Source organism: Ailuropoda melanoleuca, chromosome 1, assembly GCF_002007445.2.
Source record: "Ailuropoda melanoleuca isolate Jingjing chromosome 1, ASM200744v2, whole genome shotgun sequence".
Lineage (NCBI taxonomy): Eukaryota > Metazoa > Chordata > Mammalia > Carnivora > Ursidae > Ailuropoda > Ailuropoda melanoleuca.
The window spans coordinates 75,258,546-75,284,243 of record NC_048218.1 but is presented as its reverse complement, the minus strand read 5'-3'; the positions used below and the strand labels follow the sequence as shown (position 1 = coordinate 75,284,243).

Below are 25,698 nucleotides of genomic sequence, written 5' to 3'. Positions count from 1 at the left end.
AGTTAAAGAGATGGCAGTTCAGTCACCCAGGTCTAGACTGGCATAAAGAAATTGGGGACTGGTTCCTAGACTCTTTACTGTGGTCAGCTTTCTGATTTCCACTAGAATGTGTTAGAGCTTTTAAATTTTTCTCATGGAATCCATCTACCCTCAGGCCCTGCTCTAACGTACCATACCTGTTCTTTGTTAGAGAGATAATGTAGCTGGCACTGCAACTCAGGGGACCTCTGGGAGTCAGAAACCAGACAAGAAACTGTAAGACCAGGATCCCATTACAGCTCCATCCTAACCATGACTGTGGCAAGTCAGAGGACCACTCTGCTTTGCTTGTGAAGTGGAAGGAAGGACTACCAAACAGGTCTCTTGTGGACCGACCACTCGAAGGCTGGTACCCAGAGACCCCAGCAACACTTTGTAAACTGAAGCAACTTATACCAAACTGAAAACTATATTGAGCAATAGAATAAATGTTTGCATTCCCCATGTAATACAAAAATTATCTCTATTTAAAAGAAATTGCCTCCAAAGTAGTAGTAACCACAAAGGAAAGGTTTTGAGTGTATCTGACTGTATTAAAATTTAAACCAAATACCATAACAAAAATAAAAGGAAGCCACATATTATGTAAGAGAATATTTGCACCACAGATTCAGTTTCCAGTACCCAGCATATATAAAGAGTTCCTACAAATAAATTTTAAAAAGCAGACAACTCAATACAGAAATGGGCAAAATATTTGAACAGGCAAATCACAACAAAACAGCCACATGGCTCGTAAATATGTGAAAAGATATTCATCTTAATTAGTAAATAGAAAAATGCAAATTAAAAACATAGTGAGATTACTTTCTCAATTGTTCAGCAACAATTAAAGAGTCTGACAATATCAAGTGCTGCAGAGAATGTACTGCAATGGGTAATCTCATATACTTTCAGCGGGAGTATAAATCGATGTGCTATTTTTTGGGGGAAAAAAAACCTTGGCATTTATAATAAAATTGAAAATATGCATAGCCTGTGATCCAAAACTCCATTCCTAAGTGTATTACCTTAAAAAAATATCTGGGAAATAAGTATTCAGATATCTTTATAAGAATGTTGATGTAAGGATTTTATTCTTTGTCCCAAATGGAAAACAATCCAAGTGCCTACCAAAGTAGTATGGATAAATAAATGATGCATATTAATGCAATGGAAGAACAGGCAGCAATGCAAATGAAACAATAAAAGCTTTGCACAAAAATATGATGGATGTCATATAGAAATTGGCAAAGAAGCTAGATGAAAATACATAAAACATGATTCCATTTATAGAAAGTTCAGAAGTGGCAAAGCTAACCTATGTTGATTAGAGAGACATGCTTGGTGGGTAAAGTTATAAGAAAGGCAGGAAAGTGTTTATGACAAAATTCTGAAAGGTGGTTATCTCTAGAAGGACCGGGAGGGATTGTGATTTTGGAAGGGCCTCTGTGTGGGATGCTCTGAATATTTTATTTACTTAACATGGGTTGTGATTTGGGCTTGCTTTATTTTTAAGCTTTATTTAAAAAATATTTTTTTTTAAGATTTTATTTGTTTATTCGACAGAGATAGAGACAGCCAGCGAGAGAGGGAACACAAGCAGGGGGAGAGGGAGAGGAAGAAGCAGGCTCATAGCAGAGGAGCCTGACGTGGGGCTCGATCCCACAACGCCGGGATCACGCCCTGAGCCGAAGGCAGACGCTTAACTGCTGTGCCACCCAGGCGCCCCTATTTTTAAGTTTTAAATTTTACTTACATGTTTTATGCTCTTTTCTGTGTGTATATCATAACAAGAATTAAAACAAGATAATTGGTGATCTGTGTCACTGTAGTGGTGGTGAAGTATCATTTTAGTAGGTCAAAGAAGGAATGTGCAGTGAGATATCAGTAGGAGGCATTGTTCAGAGGCTACTGTATCAGTAGGTTGCATTTGGATAAAAGGAAACAGAAGAACCTGAAACAAATTGCCATAAACAATAAGGACATACATTCTCCAATACAGTAGCAGTTGGGTGGCTGCAGCTCCTGGAGTCAGGACTGGTTCCTTTTCTCTGTAGTTTTGTTTCTGTGATTTTAAGGGGTGTGGTTTTTGTTACACATATACTCCCCCCTCCCCGTCCTGCCCGATCCCTCCGGGTTGAAGCAAGGTGGCTAAAATACTTACAAGCATCACATTTGGCTTTCCCTTCCTGGTTGATTTAAAAAGATCTAGGAAGCCTTCTCCCATACTTCCTCTCACATTACTTTGGCAAGTTTGGCACCACAATAAGTGTATTGTAAACCAATCTTTATCAAATAAGAATGGGATTGAACTGGTTCTGTTTGATGGAAGGCATGTTGGTGAATAAGTCACTGCAACCACTATTGGGAACTGCAGAAAGCCTGAGATTTACTTGCAAGCGAGCAAATTAGCCTGCCGCAGTTTATGGGCGTTGATATGAGACACGAGATTATTCATCAGAGAGAAAGGACAGTTTCTTACTCAGAGTGGGAGAACAGCCTCTCATGTCAGCATTTTTGCATGGGTTCTCTGAGGCCCAGCTCCTATAAAGTGCAGTAGAAAAAGGGCCAGGTGACTCCTGCCCACATGGTGGGTACATTACAGCAGAGGGTCTCTGAGTTTAGGGAATCTGAATGTTGTATCTTGGCCTATATGGCATGCCTTCCCTTTGTTGAAAAAGAAACACTATCACTGTCTTCCAAGGCTGTTAACTCCATGAACATCCTTGAAAGTATATTCTGGAATAAAGGCTAGTTAGTGCCCCTGCTCAGAAGAACAGAAATGTGGGAGACTCCTGGATGATTTTTTCCACCAAACTCTTGAATTCTCAAGAAATCTATCTTGAAATTGTCTATGAATAAGTAAAGCAAATGACAGCAATTTGGAAATGCTTGATTTGGTTTAGAGGCAGGCAGTTTCCCTAGACAGTGTCAAGATACTAATCTTGCAAGGGTAAAAGCTTAATGGAAGCTGGAGGAAATCTACAATCATTGGAATTCAGAAGACTGGATATTTCTAAAATATGTATTTACAGGTTTAGATTTAAAAATAATATTTAAAATATGTATTTACAGATTTAGATTTAAAAAAAATAACGCTATACCTCATTGCCTTGAGAGATAGTTTGTCCTGAGAGAGAATACTTTTAAAGCATAAAACTAAATCTGGAAAGGAATTAACCAGTAAATTAGTAGTGTGTGTAAATACTCACTGTAGAAATAACAAAACATAAAACAAAATAGAAATCATTGAAACAGTCACTGTCCTAAACATTCCTGAACTGTCAAAATATTTGTATGACTAGTTGTTACTTCTAATTCTTAGTACTTGGCTAGAATATGTAGCTATACTTGTATCAATATGTGAGTACGATATATTACAAGTCTTAATCAGACCTTTCTCTAATAGGCTTTTTTCTTCATCTGTAGAGTGAGGGTATGGGACTGAGTTATCTCAGCGGCCCCTGTAACTCTGAACTGCTGTAGGCTATGTTATCTACTGAAATTTCCCATTCCCAACACTTACTGCTCTTTCCCATTTTACCTCCCCAGATATACGCTCCAATCTAACATGTGTGAACCTCTTTAAAGACTACAAGAATTTTGAAATTCCAAATCCCCCTAGGTGGTAGACAAAAGTAGTTACCATTTCTCAACTGAAAAACAAAAACAAAACAAAAACCTTGCTGCCCAGAGAGATTAAGTGACTTGCATAGGGTCAGGGTTTTTTTTAGATCAGACATATATTTAGTAAGTAGCAGAGTCAGTACTCTGCTTAAAGACTCAGTCTGAATCCTGGGACTTGCTAGTCTCTGATGTGATTGTTCTTAGAGAATCCTCAAAATTTCTTCCTGACTACAAGGAACACAGTCATCAAGGGAAGTTATTCCCTGGGTTGCTGTGATGACAGAAGACATCCCAGGGCAGACCTCTGCCTGAGAATTCAGTTGGCTTCAGAAATGACCCAAGAATTATGAAACTAAGTGGAAACATTTTTTCACTAAGGTTTGTTCAAGTTCATCAAGGCTTTTACAAACCTCTCATAATATGGACAAAGGGATCATAAATGAAATCCAATGAGTAAATATCGTTCTTATATCTTCTGTGATAACCCTTCTTTAATTAATAGCCCTGTGGAGTCTGTTTCTGCTTAAACTTTTCTGCAATTACTTTGGTCCTGTATGAGGATGTATGTATGAGAAAAAGGGGGACATATTCATTTGACTCATAACTAGAAGAGTCATTAGAGATATCACATTGAATTATCATTATTGGTTTAAGTCTGTCTCCCTCACCAGATGTTGGAGCCCTTGAAGCAGGGATCATAGTCTCACCTGTCTCTAAGCACAGGACTTGGCATTTGGTAAATTCCAACAAATGGTGGTTAAATACCAAAATGCATGAATTATCCAGTCCAATCTGCTCAGTTTGTAGATGAGAAAAAATGAGGCTGAGGAAGAGGAGAAGCCTGAGTGCATACAACTAGTTAGTAGCAAAGCCATGTATCAAATCTAGGTTTTGACTCTTATAGTGCACTTTCTAATAATCTAAACACCTTACCATTTTCAAATGATATAAGAAGTGTTTCTTTAGAACACCATCTCATATGAGAATGATGTCAACTGTACATAGTTAAATTAAGATGTGGTAGACACTGGGTGACCTTAGTCTGGAATAATATAACCACCTCATCCAAGATTATCTCCTGTGAGTGGGATGGGATAGGTTTGTGAGACACACCAAAAACTAACTTTGTATTGCTGTTTATCTTTACATTGAGCTTGAAACTAAACTGTAACCCCAATGCTGCTTTGAAAGGTTGGTGGCTACATCAAAGAAAAATAAAACTCCTACTCAGTTATGAGAGAGATGCATTAGACAGGCTGATAAAACCTTGTATTTCTATGATGCTTTATGCTTTTAGCTAAATATTCTCACTTGCATCCATTAGCTCCTTTGATCTCCTCAAACAGCCAGTGGAATAGGCAGGACATCTCTTAAAATCCCTCATTTAAAGATGAGGAACTTGAAGTTGAGAAAAATTAAGCAACAGTCTTACATTAAGTTCTTATAAATAGTAAGTGGTTCTCTTAACATTAAGATCAGATATTGCATCTGGGTCTACCACTAACTAGTTAGTTGTATGACTTTGGGTGAATTCCTTCTCAGCTTTGGCTTAGTGTCCTTGGTCTGTGTGCTAATACCCAACTGTGAAGATTTAAAGAGAATTGCCTAAAATATGTAGAATATATTCAATAAATGGTAGATATCATGTCCTCTAGTTTATGTCCTAAGTACTGAGTGAGATTGTATTGTTATTAATAACGTTTGCAAGAATCTTTTATGTTCACCAGAAGAAAGATGCCATTTTATCCATCGATGGTATTATTTGAGATGGAATTCTCAGAAGTACCTTCTGTTAGGACAATTGTTTTTGAAACAAGTACGTTATGGGGGTGGAAATGGTGAGAGTGAGAGCAGAGGATTGCTGGTGGTCCAGATGATGAGACTACACATTTGCATAAGAACAGTTGAAATCAGTTGCAGAGTTAAAGCAAATCTGTAAGGAAGAAAAAAGAAGTTTGTTACACTAGCAATGGAGTTAAAACTGTTTTTTTCCATAATGTAGCCCCCAAACTGAGCTCTATCAGCAAATAAGCAGAGGACAGCAGGATTCGCCAACACTTCATTCGTAGCAGTAGATTGGCCATGGTGACCAGCTCAAGCACTATAAGAAAATAACGTCATGGATGACTCCTTTACTTCCCAGTCCCGGGATAAAAGTAATTCATTTGGACACGTCCTGGTTCTCCGACTTGCCAGATATATGATCTTAGCTGAGCTTATAAATATTTCTGAGAGCATTTCCTCTTTTGTTAAATAGGGATTAGTGCTTCAAACTTAGAGTCTTGTTTTGAGAATTAAATGCAACAAGGTGTGCAAAAGTGCCTGAATACCTAGTAGACAATGGTGTTTCTCTGAAGCGTTTCCTAAAACTGCCATTGTCTGTCCTTAAATTTTATGCCAGTTGCCAAATCTTTGCATATCAGAGATGTTTCTTGTTCACTTATTAGTATGCACATGAAAAGTATATTTATCGTCATCTAATTTCTATCAGATATTAATAAAAATGTAGTTTTAAAAATTACTTGGTACACATTATAAGATATTACATCAACATATTATACATTATTAATACTTATTAATATCAGTATACAGTATCTAATAACATAATAATATAGTCTTCATATATTAAAATATATTATGTAAATTTATATTTTATAATATTTTAATAATATACATTTTATTTTATATATTTTAATAATATACATTTTATTTTTATATATTATTTTAATGTCCTTTAATAACATAATAGAATATTAAAACTTACTTAAAGTTATAAAATCATGAACAAATAAATTAAAATGAATGTTCCGGTACAAAATTTAATGAAATACATGGAAAATTATGCAGAGCTGACTAATGAGCTAAGCCAACTCCTTGGCTCTTAGTAAATGTCATGGAAAGCTGACAATTTATTCCCAGATGCTATGATCTCTGTTACTTAATTGTTGGAATAATGAATTTCTAAAATAAGGAAAAGACAAATATCTAAGAAATAAAATATGAAAATGATCAGTGGAATTACTAAGCTGAACAACTAATCATGGATGATCAAAGACCTAAAGTTTATATCATTTGTATGAAATATTCTCTAGCAGATAACAGCAGTATAGAATAAATAAAATAGTTTGGAGCCCTGCGTGATCTAGAGCAAGTAAAAAACCCTGACTCAGTTTTGTTTTTATGTTGGTGTGGTTTGTTCTGTTTTTATGGGTAAGCTAGAGAGTAATATCAAACCTACCAACTTTTTGTTGAGCTTGAAGTGCTATGTTGTGAATAAGGTGGTAAACTCTAAACAGAATACAATAAGTGTTGTTTTCCCCCACGGTTGCTTGAACTTCCATATCACTAGAATTGTGATCACTAGAATCACTATGAATTTCATATCACTAGAATTTGACATATTTTCTCACTCATTGTTGATACTCACCAAACATTTGTGAAATAAGATCAAGTAGAGTCCAAGTTCATTTTTTTTAAGTGGTGTTACCTCACAATTATTATTGCACCTCTAATTCTATAACCCTTAGCAACTTTACTTAACCTACAAGGAAAGATAAAACCTTGAAAGTCCAGTTTTCTCCCATTTTCCTTTCTGAAACCCTGAAACATTATCTTTCTATTTTAAAATATGTTGACACTTGTTACTTACATAATTCCTTGAATAACTGCTTATTCACCATTTCATGTATAGTCTATCATTAATCTAACTAGATTGTAGATTCCTGGAGTTTCACTTACATGTTAAATGTCTTTGCAGCCTCCATAGGACTTTTGTTGCCCATGTTTATTAAATAAATTGCTGTTCATGACAATGAAAATCTGGGCTTGTCCCTTTCCCAATTTAAATCAACAGAGACAAGTCACCAGTAACTAATAATCTTTGTCTTTCTGTAATGGAAGACCAAACCAGATAGTTTACTATTTGCCAGCCTCCTCAACTAGTTCTACTTCTTAATAATAGAGATTTTCTTCTTCAATTCATATTCTTTCTAGGAACTAGCACAGTTTCTGGCTTGTCCAGCTTCAGTAAATACTTGAGGAGTGGTATGTGATGGGACAAATATTACTAACACTCAGCTCTTCACGCTGGTCCACCAAATAGAATCCTGTACTCCCCTTCCTAGTTTTCTCTCTTCCAATGAGGAAAGATTTTTCCTGCTAGGAAGGGGATTAAGTTGATCTACATACTGAAGAGCCTAAAAGAATGGTATTAGAGTAGCTGCAAGATTAAGGAAAGTGGCTAAAATTTTGTGAAGTGTTGCTGTGTATTGGTTATTCAGACCTCTTTTCAATACACCTATGGATAAAAGTAAAGAATGAAATTATTTTAGTTACTTTCACCTGTTGAATGATGTTGGCTGAACTTGACATGCTTCATGCACTGATCCACGCAAGTCTCTGTGCTTTAGGACTGTAATTAAAGGGAGGAATGCAACTACAGATCATTTAAAGTCCGAGAGAATCTTGGGGTTGGTTTTTTAATACGTGGAAATTTTGGCATCAGTAACCTGTGGATTCTAATGAGCTCCGAGGATGGGTGGTTGCAGTTCCAGTTCTTTACTTCTCCCCAAGCTGCCCCAACTTTCCATGGTCCAATTGTCATCTGTGGGCTAAATTTGAGAATCCAAACTTGGTGTCTTATCTCACAAAGCAGAAAGAGAACTCCGTCTAAGAAAATATGAATACACACAACAGAAAAAGATATCGTCCAAGATATTTATCACTGTGTTGTATAGAGAAACCAGGAAATAGATCCTGACATCCAATAATGTAGAACTAAATACAGTTTGTTATAGCTTTATGATGTGGCATTATGTGACCAAGTAATCATGCCGTGAAAGAAAATTCACTAGCGTGAGCAAGAATTTGTACTATTATGTTTAGATAAAAATTTATAAATCCCTTATATCAATTGATACATTGAATATAGGTATATTAATATATATATACACATATATATGTAATGCAATTTCCAAAATTTCTACAATGAGCATATTACTTTTGTGTCCAAACACACACACACACACGTGCACACACACACGCATGCACACACTTTTTTTAAAGGGAGGGGGAAGGAGCATCTGAGTAGCTGAGTTGGTTGAGCTTCCAACTCTTGATTTCAGCTCAGGTCATGATCTCAGGGTCTCGAGATCAAGCCCCAAGCTAGCCTCTACATTCAGTGGAGAGTCTGCTTGGAATTCTCTCTCTTTCTCTCCCCTTCCACTCTGTGCTTGCACTCTCTCTCTCTCTTCAATAAATAAATAAATCTTAAAAAAAAATAAAGGGAGGGGGAATGCATTGCATACTTATTTCTAAAGATCCAGTGTTGAGAACTTGGTATTGGACAAAAGTCCACGTTATTGAAATTAAATCCATAGACTCTGTTAACATGCAATTTACCCTCCAAAAAGAAAACATCCTTGCCTGGGGCCAGGAGAAAGAGAGGTGAAAAGAGGAAAGGAGGCCACTGCTCATATGTCCTGTTACATGGAATCTGCCTGGGCACGCTGTGTGTAAGCTGCCAAACATCTTTTCTCCGAGAAATATTGATGCCGGCTGCCGGCTGATGAAATCTGCCTGACCCGTTCTTTTTGTCTGTCTTCCTCCTCCGCCTCCAGTGCATTGTGCAAGAGAAAGCTTAAACCATCTTCCTGTCAGGTGGAACCAGAGGGTAAGGACCAGGTGGCCATGCGTCTGCCCCCTGGCTCAGGTGCAGCTGCTGAGGTAACGGGCCAGGAGCTGGCCGAGGGCACACACTGTCCCTCGGTAAGGGCTGGCTAGATAGGCACAGTGTGCTCATTTCATGTCCCAAAGCCAGAGTTTCAGGGTAGAGGAGCCAGATTCTTGTGCTAGGGGGTTGAATGACTATTGGGAATGCATGGAGCAAATTAATTATTTTGCAAGGGGAATTTTACCTCGCAAGTTCAGGTCAGAGACCCTTTAGCAACTATAATAAAAGCTGGGGCATAGAAAAGAACTGTGGAATAGCAGAAGATTAGAGCAATTCAATTGATAGCTGATTGGATATTTAATAAGGCAAAGCACTTTCTAGGTGCTATGAGATAAACAGGGGAGTCAGAGGGGCTCTGTCTACCAGAATCTTCCAATTCCTGCCCAGGGGGACGCACATATAGTTAAGTGTCATATGATTTCCCTATGGTAATGGGAGACCCTGGGGTGAGTGTTGGAGATCCAGTCAGTCACACATTGTTCTGAGATCAATATTACTTAAATATAGACACTCTGGCCTTCTGCGTTCTGGTGCAGTTAAGTTTGGTAAAAGCTAGCTAGAAGAATAATAGTAGATATAATACAGCCTAGATTACAGCATAAATGGTTCCAATCCTAGTTCAACTGCTTACTGAAATTCATGGTTTGGAGTAAGCTACTCCCTTGCACCAAACTTCATCTTTTCCTAGCTCCATAAGTTCTAGCATTTTGTGATCATCATAAAAAACATCATTTCTGTGGAGGTCAGGGAAGGGTACCCATGTTATAATGTGTCTTTCAAGCTGCAATCATGGTTTAAGTCTCAAATAAAAGACCCTGATGGCTCTTGATTCTTTTCCTCTCTGTCTTGTTCCTTATCTTTTTGATTCTTCACTGTAACCCCATTCAATCTAAACTGTACTGAGCTCTTTGCTGTGTCCAATTCCGCAGCAACACACACTGACATGCAGCCTGGAGTAAAAACAACAACAATTTGGAAGTGTGTTCCTACACAAATGACCAAATAATGAGGCAAAATAAGATTAGTGCCTTGTCTTACAAAGAAAAAGACAAAAAGACAGGTTCAGAAGATGGAGAGCCTACATCTGGCCTGAGAAAGTTGTAGTAGAGGAGGGGCCATTCAAGCTGCACCTTGGAGAAGGTGGAAATATGGAATTATGTGGTAATGAGAATGGTGGGAAGAAAGAGGGCAAGACATTCTGAACAACTTCACAATATTATGAAAGTATGGGCATGGGAGGGTGTGCATGGAAAAGACTGCACAAGTCATTGAGTGGCAGGACGTACATCTACAACAGCTGATTGCACCAGATGACTGAAGGCCTTGAACTGCTAGTGTTAAAAAAAATGGACTGTGTGGTGGGCAGTCGAGGTCCTCTAAGTGTTTCTGACTAGGGGTGTGGCATGTTTAGAAATGAGTGTGTGCTGGCCTAATAGACTAGGCAGAAGAGTTTTAAAAGTTAGGACTTTGTCGGGGCGCCTGGGTGGCACAGCGGTTAAGCGTCTGCCTTCGGCTCAGGGCGTGATCCCAGTGTTATGGGATCGAACCCCACATCAGGCTCCTCTGCTATGAGCCTGCTTCTTCCTCTCCCACTCCCCCTGCTTGTGTTCCCTCTCTTGCTGGCTGTCTCTATCTCTGTCAAATAAATAAATAAAATCTTTAAAAAAAAATAAAAATAAATAAAAGTTAGGACTTTGTCAAAAATTAAAGAAATAAAATAAAAGCTAAGAATTTGTCTAAGTAAGCAATGATGAGGCCTAAGTATGACAGGGGTAGAGACTGCCAGGGGAAAATCTGCTGGACTCCGCCACTGAGCACCAATAGAACATTAAAGAAATCAGAGCTGAACTAGAAATTTTGAGCCAAGTTCAGCAGGCAGATGCTGGAGGAGCCACGGAGGTCAGGAACAGGGGCTGCTATGACGGAAGTCGGTGAAGGCAGAATGAATGACATCGAACTTCAAGGACATGATACCAATGTTGAGTAGTTAGAAAAGTGGGTTGGTAAAAGGTGAAAGATTTATGCGATCTGAAGAGAAACCAGAAAAAAAAAAAAAAAGAAAAGTGGGTTGGGAGCTGAAACCCCAGTTCACGTTAGCCTTCCCTGGTTGGTAATCATCATTGGTAGGTGGAGATTGAAGCCTTAAGTGTACATAAGAAGCAGGCAGAGAAGACCGAATAAAGGAAAAAGAAAAGAGGAGGGTCTTCTGCCTGATGCCTTCCTGGAGCTCTGGTTGGTGGGTCTGGCCAGCGCATGGAGAAGCACAACTTTGTGGGTTTCTTGGGTGCTTTCACATCAGTGCCTAGTCCATTCCAAAGCTCTACCAATTGGTTTGGATCAGAGTGTGACCACAGAAATCTGATCTAGGCCGGACTAAGCTCTAGAGGTCAAGTCTGCTTCAGAGAGGGCACGGAGCGGAGGACTCCGCAGCTTACCTCGCTCCCTCTTCAACAGATATTAGAGAATAATGAATCTACGAGCACTTTTTAAGTCTAATATGATCAGACCACTATTACTGTTGTTGCAAATAGTGTAGAGAATAGTCATAATTAAAATGATAGATCACTTAAAATAAGTGAAGTCTTGGCAATCAACCTACTCGGCCCTGTTTTCTGTCAGCTGTGGAGGCTGAGGCTCAGGGAGGGGAACCGAGTGCCTATGGGCAGACAGAGTCAGGGCAGAGCTCAGACTTCCGGGCTTGCACTCAAGTCCTCTTTCCCTTTTTCATCCAAGTTAATTCCTCCTCTCACCCTTGCTTTTTTGTAATCTATTTAACACAATGCAATATTCAGTACAGAAAGGTCTCATTTATTCCCTTTCATTTTTAACTCTGCGTTTGAAGTCATTTGGGAAAAGTTGCCAGCAAGTTGGGAAATGGGGAAGAGTTAAAGGAATAGCAGAAGGGTCAGTTCAAGTCAGCTGAACTTGACCGAGTATTTAACGCAATAAAGATTTCCCTGGTTGTTGTGGGAGCTGAGGTGAGTCAGAGGGCCTCTGTCCTCCAGAATCTTCTGGTCCCTGTTGGTGAGACAGACCTGCAGACAGCTAAGGCAAAGCTGAATGAGATAAGAGCTACCCTAGAAAAGTAAACAAATTTCATATTTTTGGTTTTGTTCACTTCCTGAAAGGATAGAAAACAGGGAGGCTCTGATGTTTGCCACCTCCCCACATGCTCGGAAGAGAGAAGAGAGCTCACCCTGAAGTAGACATTTTTCTGTTGGGCCAGGCAATCTAGGATCATATTTTAAACAGTGGAACAAACCTCTCTTTCTACCTGTCTTTATTCACTCTCCGATCCAGGGGTCTTTGCAGTAGACTCCAGGAGAGGCAGGCAAACATCCTATGACCCAGCACACCCAGGACAAGAAGCTGCAGGGTTTTGGGACCACTGCCAAGCCTTGAGATGAACCTGATAGGGTTCCTAAATAACAGCATGGCCTCAGCCTCAGGCCTGACTTCATGCTATTCCAGTCGTGTGACCTGTCTCCTCCACTGATCTAAGATAACACTTATCACATTCTGCCTTGGAATCAAGTTACTGGTGTGTGTGCCTGCTTCCGCCACCAGATGAGAGAGCAATGACCATGCCTTACTCAACCCTGTCCCCCAGAGCACTTGGCACAGGCACTGGCACTCTGTGGATACCCACTGAGTGTGCAGGGTTGGCTGGAATTTTGGCAGGCCTCGTCGTTTGTCATTGGTAAAACCTATGGCTCTTCTTTCCCGCTCTGAAAAGGATAAAATGCACATTGTGTTGAAAGCCTGGATCTGATTTCAGAGACTAAGGCTCTGAAAGAAATACTGACTGCAGTTTACTCCCTGTGGAACTCTGGGCCAGCCCGTTTCCTTCCACACCTATGTTTCTGTGGGTAGTGAGAAGGATTCACATGTATTGTTCCTACAGTACTTGCTTTTTATGATTCTATTATTTTGTAAGAGAAATTCAAATGGAAAAATCCCTTTTGGTTCATCTTCTCTTTCTTTATCTCTGCTGATCCCAGACCTAACAAGATGTATTGCAGTCAGTCATTGTTCTGATTTGAAAAAGATTTATTTCAAAGGAAGAGCAAAAAGAGCCAGCAACTGCACTGTCCCTCAATGAGAATAATCACTCATTAACAGGCTGCTGCCTTTCAAGCTTGGAACAAAAAGTCTTTTGTACGTATTGAGGTATTTATTGCTTATTACAACACCAAGGTGAACTTTGCTAAGTTTGATTGGCAGGTGAGGAAGCAGCTTGGGATATTAGCAAATTCTCTGACATAACAGAACCACTCAGTGGTTGAGTCAGAATTCCGATTCAGACTGACCTTCTCTATCTACCACTCTGCTCTTTCCATCCACATTGAGCACATTACTTAAGATCTTTGGGTCTCAGTTTGGCTATCACATGGAATTAATAATACCTCATAACATTCACAGAAAAGTAAAATCCTATATGTAAAATGACAACAACTTTGGAGACCTGAAGGACCTAAGCAGATCTAAGAGATTACTGCATTGCTAAGTAGTCAGACTAGTATCCCAGGTAATCAAGCCTGCTTTCGAGTGAAAGTGAAATCCAAAAGCTGTTGATCTCAGAAACAAAAATCTCTTCGTCCTGGTTTTGCTCAGCACCTTGTCATTTTATATCCCTAGATCAAGGTATTAAATTGCATCTCTTATGAGTTCAAGTTTACTTGCCTGCAGAATTAGAGGTTAGAATAAAACTAAGGAAATCTAAAGATTATTCTTTGATTTTAAGTTAGCAAAAATTTTCAAAATGGTATTGCTTGCAAGGATACAATGAAACGAGTGCTTTCATGTACAGGAAATTGTTTTGTAATTGAACTTGTCAATATTATCTGATGACATTGTTCATACATACGTAACTTTGACCTACTAATTATTTCTCCAGTAACATATTTCAAGAGGGGATGATAATTTGGGAGATAGATGGAGAAACTTGTCTCGTTTGCATTTTCATTTGCCTGACATCCATCCAAGTCAGCCCAAACATTCATTTCCTGTTTAGGGGGATGCCGAGTGGGGAAGCAGAAAAAATAATTAAGATGGGTAAAACAGCAATGAAGAGTAGAAGTTAATATTCGGTTTCTGGCAACCAAAATAGGAATGTTATGTCCACAGGAAAAGAATGAGATGTAAAGCCAGGCTTGCCAAGACAGAGAAAGGTTTCTGAATTCCTCATCCCCTACGCTAGCATTGAGGCTTGGAAGACTCAACAGCAGATTTTTGTTTAAGAAAGATACTGGTCCTCTAGGAAGAGGAAGAGGGGAAACCCATCCCTGTCAGCCCCAATGGCTGTGAGAGGAACAGGGGAGACCAAGAGCAGATACCAGTCTTCTCTTCCCTATCCTGGAGCCAACTGTATTGCCATGTGCAGAGGGATGTGGGGGATTACTTTAGAAAGGCCCAACTAATCTTGGGGAGACCCAAAGACAGCTGGAATCCTGGCCTGCTTTCATACACATGGCATGCAGGAGACTAAAGCACTCAAGACCTCCAGCCATCAGCTTGGTGCCCCCTTTACCATAGCGCATGCAGTGAGGTTGAGATGGCCCAGGAAGGCAGATGTGCCAAGGGTAACACAGCCGTGTCCTTTACACTACTATTTACGTGGTGCCAAAACGTCCACAGAGCCTACATGTCTTATAATGAAGAAATGTTTAAATTGAAGTGCCCCCTTCAGACAGAGAATTTTGTGAGAAACCTGACATTGAATCTAAAAAAACACTGTAGCATGAAAATCCGAGTGTTTTTTTCTTTGCACCGCTTGTTACCCATTGATTTTTGGAATGTTTGCATTTTTAAGAACTATTTTGCAAGTAAACTTAAGTGGCCTGCAATGACATTGAACTTTTTGTAAATGAGGCCTATATATTTTGTTTGCATTTCATTCAAAATCAGTTTGAATACTCCTCATCTAAGTATACAGTGAGTGAAGCATTAAAAAACTTCAGCTTTGAAACTTTTGGAGTAATGTCATTACTGAAAATAAAGTTTACAAAGGGGAAGATGTTGAGACTTATCCCTATAAAAGCAAAACAGGAAGGAAACAAACCAAGAAAGTGAAAACTGTGTAAAAAATTTAACTCTGTAATTATTTAATTTTGTGTGTGTGTTTTTTTTTAAAGGTTTTATTTATTTATTTGACAGAGATGGAGACAGCCAGCGAGAGAGGGAACACAAGCAGGGGGAGTGGGAGAGAAAGAAGCAGGCTCATAGCAGAGGAGCCTGATGTGGGGCTCGATCCCATGACGCCGGGATCACGCCCTGAGCTGAAGGCAGATGCTTAACCGCTGTGCCACCCAGGTGCCCCTAATTTTGTGTTCTAAAACAGATTCTAAACTGTAAACTTGTGGAAAGAGATTTCTTGTTTTTCATGAAGCTCTTATTTACATTGAATACATTTATATTCTGTTTTAGAATAAAATGAAATTGAGAAGAACCTTTATTTTATTGTATCTAATTTTGGTGAAACTTTCAACTAAATAAAAAAAAAGAGATGACTGATTTAGTGAGTTTTGGTTTGGAAAATTATTTGTTGACAAAAGGTATTCTTTTTTTTTTTAAGATTTTATTTATTTATTTGACAGAGACAGCCAGCGAGAGAGGGAACACAAGCAGGGGGAGTGGGAGAGGAAGAAGCANGAGGAAGAAGCAGGCTCCCAGAGGGAGAAGCCTGATGTGGGGCTCCATCCCAGAACGCCGGGATCAAGCCCTGAGCCAAAGGCAGACACTTAATGACTGTGCCACCCAGGCGCCCCTTGACAAAAAGTATTATAAATAGAGAGAAAAGATAATATTTTTGAAGATACATGGCTGAAATATTAACACATTTTTATATGAAATGGAATAGAATATGTCCCTCATTTTTCAAGTTTTGCACTGAGCTCAAGGAATATTTCAAATGCTATGAAGAGTGGTTTGTCTAAAAAAAAAATTGTCTATAGAGAAGATTCAACTAAAAATGTCAACAATTTCAAATGTATTAATAGTTAAATGCAACTTTGAAGAAATATTTTAGTCAATCATCTGAAAAAATTAAAATAATATCATATTGAAAAAATATGTTCTTTAAGAAACACCAATTTCATGGTATTCAAACAGGTACAACTAAAAACATTAGTAGCTTGTGAACTTAAACAAGCAATAATTATTCAGTTAGGTTGCTGAGTTCAGGTAATTAATATAAAGAAGTTTAAAAAAAATATTTCAATGTAACTTTAAATACTTCAATGTACATAGTATATGTTACTTAAATTTTTTAAGGTGAATTTATTTTTGAAAATATGTTTTGAATAGTACTATTTAAGGTACCTCAATGTCTTGGAACTAATTTATCAGTCAACACATAGAAATTTCAAAAATTTATATAATTAATTTTAGCTCCCTTTTACTCTCAAAATTGTCCTGACTCAAACATATTATATGATTCCTATAGATAGCACACAGACATTTTTCCATATTGCTGTTTTATGTCCAGAACAAAAGCTAGAGGCAAAATACAGTTCAATTTTTAAAAACATAGGGAAAAGACTGTAAGGGGTTTTTTTTTTTTTTTGAAGTGCTAAAATGACCATGCTAGGTGGGAAAGAAGATGAATTTCTTTCTCTTCTCCAATTTGCATTTTAACAATTGAGATCCTGTTCTTTTTACAAGGAGAAAACTACACTAGTGGAAAAAACAACAGGAAGTGTTGGGAGCTTCCTGGGGCAAGAGGCACCTGCCAGCCAGACTCTGAGGGCAGCAAAGGTGAAGATGCAGGCAGGCTCAGCAGGCCAGTTTTCTCCACATCTCCAGCACACATGCCTCTCCCGCATCTCCTGGAGCATCAGCTGGTCAAGATGTTCTTTCCTTGCCCTCCAGACCCAGGCAAGGTAGCACTGACAAATGAGGTCAGATTTGGGGGCCGAGGTGAGTGAAGCATTTTATATTTATATCCATAGACACACACTCTTGTGTATGTTCCAGTGACTTCAGGGGACTTCCCACAGCCATGGGTGTCCTATGTCTATTGTGAGCTAACTGCCTGACCCACTGAGTTCTCTGGACACAAGTCACTGGGTGAAGGGGGACATTGCGGGGCTTATGGATTAAGGCGAGAAGGGTAGCTTTCTCAATGTCATTTGGCTCTCTTCTGTTTACTATGACAGTAACATATACGTAGGATTTTTTTGGCAGGCTATTTGTTTTGTTTTTCCCCTCTCTGTGACTGCATATTTCAACTTTAAGGATGCACAGAACGCAGTGACTTCATAACATTCAGACTGGCTGGGGCTTTTCTGGGTGATTACTCTGATTAATGTAATTGGGGGGATATGCATATAGTATAAATAAAATCCTTAGGAGAGTGGTACAAAATCAGTACTAGATCAGTATTGGTTATTACTCTGACACTCTATGGAGGAATAAAACTTTCTATGTAGAAGGAAGAGTTTCAGTGGAGACAAAAAGGAGGTGATGAGAAAGGGTAGGAAATAACAAGATTTAACAGTTTAGAAGGTATGTTGAGCACATATTATGTGCAAAGCATTAACTGAGGCTCCAGGAATAAAATGAAAAGAAAAGAGCTTAAACCCCTGCTCTCAAAGAATTCACAATCAGTGGATGAAATTTAACTGAGCTAAGTGAATGTGAGTCTCCCATTTTTATGCAAAAGTCTAGCCATGCTAGTATGTATATAACACAAACTGGTCTGTGTTCAAAGGAGCTAAAGAATGTTGAACAAGGGGCGCCTGGGTGGCACAGCGGTTAAGCGTCTGCCTTTGGCTCAGGGCATGGCCCCAGCATTCTGGGATGGAGCCCCAGGCTGTTCTGCTGTGAGCCTGCTTCTTCCTCTCCCACTTCCCCTGCTTGTGTTCCCTCTCTAGCTGGCTGTCTCTGTCTCTGTCGAATAAATAAATAAAATCTTTAAAAAAAAAAAAAAAGAATGTTGAACAAAATTCAAGGAGTCTCAGGGAAGGGTGGATATCCTCTATTAACATATAAATAGGGCAGCATTTCCATTATGGATCTTTTTTCTACTTTATGGGTCACTTAGCACAAAAGATGAGTTTAAATAAAGTAAAAATACATTGGATTGTTGTGGAAGACACTGCGAGGTGTTCCCCTAAAGGCCGTTTCTATTTCTTTATTGTTTAGAGAATTTGTTTCGTTTTGGTTTGAGGTAACAGTGTGCTCGGGAAAGGTGGCTCTCAACCTTCAATAATCCCAGAAAATGGACCTCGATTAGTTTAGAGCTAACATTTTTGCTAGGGTCTCTCTCTCCCTTTTGCCAGTAATTGGTTTGGAGTGGCAAGCAACCCTGTTCTGGCTAATGGAAAGTGAGGGAAAATATGTTGGGAAATTACACATGAAGAAGTTTGAGAATTAAGGTCAATACAAAAAATGTGTTTGATCTCTACATGGAGAAAATACCTTGCTCTGTGGCCTTGGGCATTTATCACTTTACCCCCCAGGGTGCCGCTTCCCCGCTATATCATGTTAATAACCCTTGCCCTATCTAATTAACAAGATTATTGTTAATGTTATAGAAAACCATGGATTTTAACACAAATTCCAAATTTTAAATGTCTGTAAGACATAAATGATTGCTACTAATTGTAAATTACCTTGAACTCTTAAGATTAAAACTGATACATAAATATATCAGTAATACATGAAAGTATATGCTAATACGTCGACCCTGGGGAATATGCTTTACTTCAAGAAAATTCAAGTAAATATAATAGTGTGTAAAAGACTTCCAGTGCATTCATTTATGCATACATATTTCATTTTCATTGTCTTTATTTCTCTCAAAATCTATGTAATTAGAATTATTTAGTAAGGCTCAATGAACTTATGTTTATAAAGAAAAATTCACCTCCTTTCTTTGAGACCTCATGAAGACCTTCACCTCCCTCCTTTGAGAGCATAATGGCTCAGGTGTAAATACAGTCAGGTGTCTTATGCTGGGATCCCCAAAAAACATTCAATTCCTTTCATAAAAATGTTTGAATATGCAGAAAATAACATAATAATTACCAAGTGCCCACTATGCATATTTAACAAAGTTCAATTCTTTGCCATATTTTTCTCAAATATATTTTTAGAATGAAGAAAATATTACGTATACACTTAAGGTCCTTGTGTACCCTTTCTTAATTACGGTTTGTGGTGGGTGTATATTTCCAGATCACATTTCTACTTTGCTTATGTATCTGTTTATTACATAAGGCATTGACTAAGCCACTCTAATCAGGAGTCCCCAAACACAGTGGCTCAGAGGAGGTTGGAGCATATCTCTCCCTCAAAGCAGTTTATAGGGTGGTGGAAGGGATAGGGTAGGCAGTATGCTTTGAACCCTGAGACTTAGTTGTTCTGCCATCTCTAAGGCTGCAGTTTTGAAAGTGCAATCTGAGGGCTCCTGGGGTCACTGGGATTTTTTCAAGGTGTCTGTAATCTCCTCCTCTTTCCAACTACATATCTGTGTGAGGCCAAATTTTCTTCCTGTACAGCTACAAAAACAGTATTAGTATAGAGAATGCAGAAGCAGATGAGATTCTTCTTGAATCAAGTCATACATTAAAAAGATTTTCAGGGGCGCCTGGGTGGCTCAGTCATTAAGCGTCTGCCTTTGGCTCAGGGCATGATCCCGGCATCCTGGGATCGAGCCCCGCATCAGGCTTCTCCTCTGGGAGCCTGCTTCTTCCTCTCCCACTCCCCCTGCTTGTGTTCCCTCTCTCTCTGGCTGTCTCTCTCTGTCAAATAAATAAATAAATAAAATCTTTAAAAAAAAAAAAGATTTTCAAAAACGTAGGAGTGCCGCTTTCTCACTAAATTCATTTTTATTTTATTTTATTTTTTTTAAGATTTTATTTTTATTTTTTTGACAGAGAGAGACAGCCAGCAAGAGAGGGAACACAAGCAGGGGGAGTGGGAGAGGAAGCAGCAGGCTCCCAGAGGAGAAGCCTGATGTGGGGCTCGATCCCAGGACACCGGGATCACGCCCTGAGCCAAAGGCAGACACTTAATTACTGAGCCACCCAGAAGCCCCCAAATTCATTTTTAAAGTTATTTTTTGTGAAGGAATATATTAATATAAACATATATTATCTTTTTATAATGAAATTATATTTTAATGCCTCAATTTTAAATTTGAATTTGATAAATATCATTGGATATTCCAACATAAATAAAAGCTCTTTGGAATCCTAAATAGGAAAAGTAGAAAAATGTAGTGTCTGGTTGGTAGCTATATTCAGCTAAAATTCTTTTCGCTATGAAGAAGGGAGAAAGAATTTGGAAGAACAACTAGCAATTCAGTGCAATCTGTGTGTTCATAAGCAATATAAAATGATTGTGTAATTTAAAAATTTGCATGAATGGTATCTTTCCGCATGAATCCTTCTGCATGTTACATTTCTGTAGCTCAAATTATGTTTCCAAGATTTATATATTCTGATACATACAAATCTAGTTGATTCATTTTAACTGTTGAATACTATCATACTGCAAGATTATAGCACAATTTAATTAAATATTTCTTTGATCGGTGGATTTATAAGTTTCCAATTATTTACAATAAACATCCTTCTGCATATCTCCTCAGATTAATATGAGAGTGTTTCTCTAGTGAATTAAAGATTAATTTGTGTGTTGCTGGATATACATGACTCCAAACTTCTTTATTAAATTGATGTTAAATTGTTCTCCAAAATGGCTGTGCCAGTTTGCAAACCACTTGCTCAGCATGAGAATCCCTTTGCCTTCTCTGCCTTACTCTTTGGAATGATCCAACTTGTGAATGTTGTCAATATGGTGCCAGGGGAATTGAAAGTTACTGTTGTTTAATTTGCACGTCTCTTTTTAGATATTAGGATGGTTAGAAATAGGTATGATGGCAATCAAAAGAATTCTTGATAACAGTGATTACATAATTGAGGTTTTTTTTTCACATAAGAAATGTGGAGTTAAGCAGTTGCTAGCATTGGTTTTGCAGATCATTAATGTAATCAAGAAAATTAAGCTCAGACATCTTTCTGCTGCATTATCCTAAGTATGTTGGCTTTTCCTCCTCATGCTTATCATCTTATGGTTGCAAGATGATTGCCACTATATCATTTAAATGATCAATAGAAAAGGGGGCAAGGGGAGGGTTGGCTCATATGACTTTCCTCATGAATCTTGTCCCTTTCATCAGCAAAGAAAAGGTGCCTAATCCCCACTCTAACATAAGACTTCTTCTTACGTAGTTTTTGCTCAGAATTGGCTAAATTAACCAACACTAACACATTGTTCTTTGTAGCTTTAAATAAGCTAGAAAAAAAGATAGGGTATATCTCTCACATTTCTTATTTCAAATTGTCTTGGCTTTCCAAGGATCTTTATATATATTTACATTTGGGATAAAGTTAAACTTTATAATGTTGTAAACAGAAAAAAGGTATATTACATTTTAAATTCAATTTGACAATCTCTGCCTTTTAATTGAAGAGTTTATTCCTTTATAGCTAATATAATTATTGATACAGCTGTGCGTAAGTCTATTATCTTGGTCATCTGTTCTTGATTTTCTCAATATTTTCATGCCTTCTTTGAGGAGAATAAAAGAATGTGCTATAAAACCTACAATACATTATCATTATTTTGGCTGTATAAGAAATGATAAAAGAATAAATTCTTCAGTAGTAAAGACTCTTATGTTAGATGGAAACTTGGATCTTCAGGAGGGAATGAAAAACATCAGGAAAGTAAATATCTAGGAAAATATTTCACAAAGTCTTTATATATTTTTACTATATAAACATTTATCTTTAAATTTATTAGAGGACTATTAACTGTTAAGGCAAAAATTATATTGTAGTTTTTACAGCATATATATATTAATTTATATTTTGTATATACAAATACATATACAAACATGTATAAATAAGATATATATATATACATATACATATATATATGTATATGTATATCCTCTTGGTTCTGGCTCTCTGGAGAACCTTGACTGATATACCTTCCTTAGGCTGTTTTATAGAGTGGGAACTTATGTGCTATTCTATCTACTTTCATTACCCAAAATCTTTTGTTCCAAGCAAAATCCTACTTAAAATGTCTCTCTTGGTGATTCTTTTAGTTCCTGGACTCAATTCCAACATATGTTGGGGGGATGGTCTTTCCACAACACACTGAACAATTCTTGGACACCAGAAGGTATCCAAGAATTCAACTCAATTCTGATACCTATCTACCAGGGATCCCACAGGGTAAGGGTTGCAGGCTACCTTCTCCCCACTCCAGCACTCCCTCCTTGCACTTCAGATACCAGTCTCAAGTCCAGGCTATTACCTGAACTTCTGACCATCTGGCTAGAAGTCAGAGGTTTCCATGACCCTCTCCTTGGGTTTCATTAATTTGCTAGAGCAGCTAACAGAACTCAGAGAAATGTTTCACTTACTAGATTATTGGTTATTATAACAGGATATAAACCAGGAACAGACAAATTGAAGAGATGCATAGGGCAAGGTATGTGGGAAGGAGAATGGAGCTTCCATGCTCTCTCCAAGCTTGCCACTCTACCCCCATCTCCATGTGCTAACGAACCCAGAAGCTCTCTGAACCATCTTTCTGGGTTTCTATGGAGGTTTCATTACTTAAGTATGATGACGAAATCACTGGCCTTCGGTGTTTGACCCCACCCTACAGTCCCTCCCCTACCCACTCACCCATCCCTGAAGGTCAGAGCATGAGACTGGAAGTTCTAACACTCTAATCACCTGTTTGGCTGCCTGGCAACAAGCCTCTGTCCTCTGATGTGTTCCATATTCACCTCATTAACATAACAAAAGACATCTTTGTTGCTCTCAACACTTAGAAAATACCAAGGGTTTTAGAAACTCTGCACCAGAAACTGGATGAAGACCAAACGTGTATCTCTTATTATAAATTACAACATTACAGCCACCATTCCCCTTCTGAACACCATGCCTTGACACATTGCAGTTTGTCGCCAAAGACAGGAGACAGTACCCTAGATTTGGTGACTGTTATTAATTTCCCTGGCCATTGCCAGTATTTAGCAAACAGAAGTGACTTTGCCATAGTTACCAGGAAATCAGTACCTGTGCGTACCCATTTTAGGTTGCAGCATCTAACCATCAGAGTGCCTGTGCCAAAGGATGCCTTGGTGCTTGCAACCTGCAGCCTTTCCTGAGGAGCCGCCTCATGTAAGAACATTTTGAATTATTCTCTGTTTTTCAGGAGAAAGCCGGAGAAATGAAGGCTTTCTGGCAGAACATTATTTTTTTTCCCAATACGAATTTAAGCAGAATGAACCTGTGAGTAAGTCACCTCAAGACAGTTTCCATAGGCCAAAATGCCTCTGGGGAGTTTTCTGTGCACCAGCTCTTTACCACTACCTGTGAAGCTGGACTTTTCTCAGACCCTCATTTCCTCTTACTTATATTGTTAGTAGCTAATCTTCCTCAAGGTTGGCATAAAAATCATATGAATTCGTCTTTTCAATAACCCTCTAGTGTAGGTGATATTTCCCCCATTTTACCACGGATAAAACCAAAGATAAGAGAGATTAAGTTATTTCCCCTAGATTATATTGTTAATCGGTTTCAGAGCTCAGACTTCCCATTGCAGCATTTGATAAGCTTATGGTTAAAGGGTAGTTTGACTCTGACACTTGTGTTTGAATTCAGTTGAATTAGTCATTGTAGGCAAACTACTGTAATAACAATCCTAAATCTCAAAGGATCAAAAAATAGAAGGTTATTTCTTCTTATGTAAAAATTCAAATCTAACGATCTTCTGTGTAGTCATTCAGGAACCTAAGCTTCTTCCATTTTGCACTTCTACCAGTCTCTGTCCACAAAATCCTCTCCTATCAGTGAAGTAAGGAAAAGAGGGAGCATGGCATTGTCTGATAAATTTTTATAGGCCAGCCTGGAAGTGGTACACGTCTCTTTTCATTGACTAGACCTCAGTCATATGGGCACACTAACTGCAAGGGAGGCTGAGAAAATGGTTTAGTTATGTGACTAGGAAAGAGATGTTTCAAATACCGACATGGGCTATAGCCACTTTGATTTATATACTTCGATGCAGAAATATTTGGCCTAAAAATACTGAACATTTTAGAAATTGGCAAGTATATTTTGTAATAGATACCCCTAGCCTATACATGATTCTCAGTCCATCTCTGAGTTTTATCTTAAATCAGCTAGAATGAGATTGAACTATAAATAACAACAACCACAAAGTAATACTGGCTTAAACAAGGTAGAAATTTATTTCACTTTCTCTCTTTTTTTTATGTAAAAAAAAAATTGGAATTCAGCTTGGAATTAAGTTCAGAGCTGGCATGTTATCTCCACCATCATTAGGAATCCAGACTCTATTGGCATGACTTCTACCCATCACCTTCATTCATCAAGGCAATCTCATAGCCAATGGGGCCATGAGCATTTCCACCTTCCAACCATATTGTAGGCTGGAAAAAGAAATGGAGAAATAGGGGCTTTTCACAGATTTCTGTCCCTCCCTTTATGGAAACCTCCACGAAATCTCTCTCAACAACTTCGATTTATACCTCATTGACTGAAACTTATTCACATAGCCACTCCAGCTGTTATGGAAGTTGGAAAATTTTATCTTTTGGTTGGGCATATCATCAATGCATATGATATAGGAGTCCTATTGGTAGGGAAGAAAAAACAATGTAAGTTAGATATGCAGCTAGCTGTCTCCATCACTCCCGCCCCCATATTTCAGACTTACTCCCTTTCTGATTATTATATTTAAAGCATAGCAGAGATAGATGAGGTTCAGGGCAAAAGTGGGGACCTAGACTGGAGTAAAGGAAGAAATTGTGCTTATTATTTAGGAATTCAAGCTAGGATTTTAGATTTTGGTGAACTCTGCCTCCTAGGATCGGTCAAAATGAGCTATATCAACATGTCCTACTAAACAACTCATACTGCTACATATAACTACTACTTTTTCTTCTTTTTTCTATTGTTTCCCTTCTTTCCTAACTTCCTTTAATATATATTTATTGAAAATTGTTATATACCACACATTACACCTAGGACTCAGTGATGAGCAAAACCTTCATGGTTTCTGTCCTTGTGGAGCTCATAGCCTATATCTTCATATATCCACTGCCTGTTTAATATCTTTCCAGGACTAATTATCCTAAAGATCAAGTTGCATGGTTCTCTCATTAAAAAAAGATAATATTTAGAAATGTAATGTTTGAGAATAGACAGGCTTGGATTTGGCTTCCAACTCTATCCTTTACTAATTGAATAACCTTGGAAAAA

At 38.2% G+C, this 25,698-nt stretch overlaps 1 long non-coding RNA gene across 1 annotated transcript; it reads right to left on the bottom strand.

The window, feature by feature from the left end:
• Positions 1 to 5,479: 5,479 nt before the first annotated feature.
• Positions 5,480 to 23,019, bottom strand: LOC109488939. Its single transcript, XR_002141831.1, has 4 exons — positions 22,824 to 23,019; positions 8,157 to 8,316; positions 7,990 to 8,059; positions 5,480 to 5,581 (listed from the first exon to the last, which is right to left on the bottom strand). It is a non-coding gene; the product is annotated as an uncharacterized LOC109488939 (long non-coding RNA).
• Between the last annotated feature and the right edge of the window lie 2,679 nt (positions 23,020 to 25,698).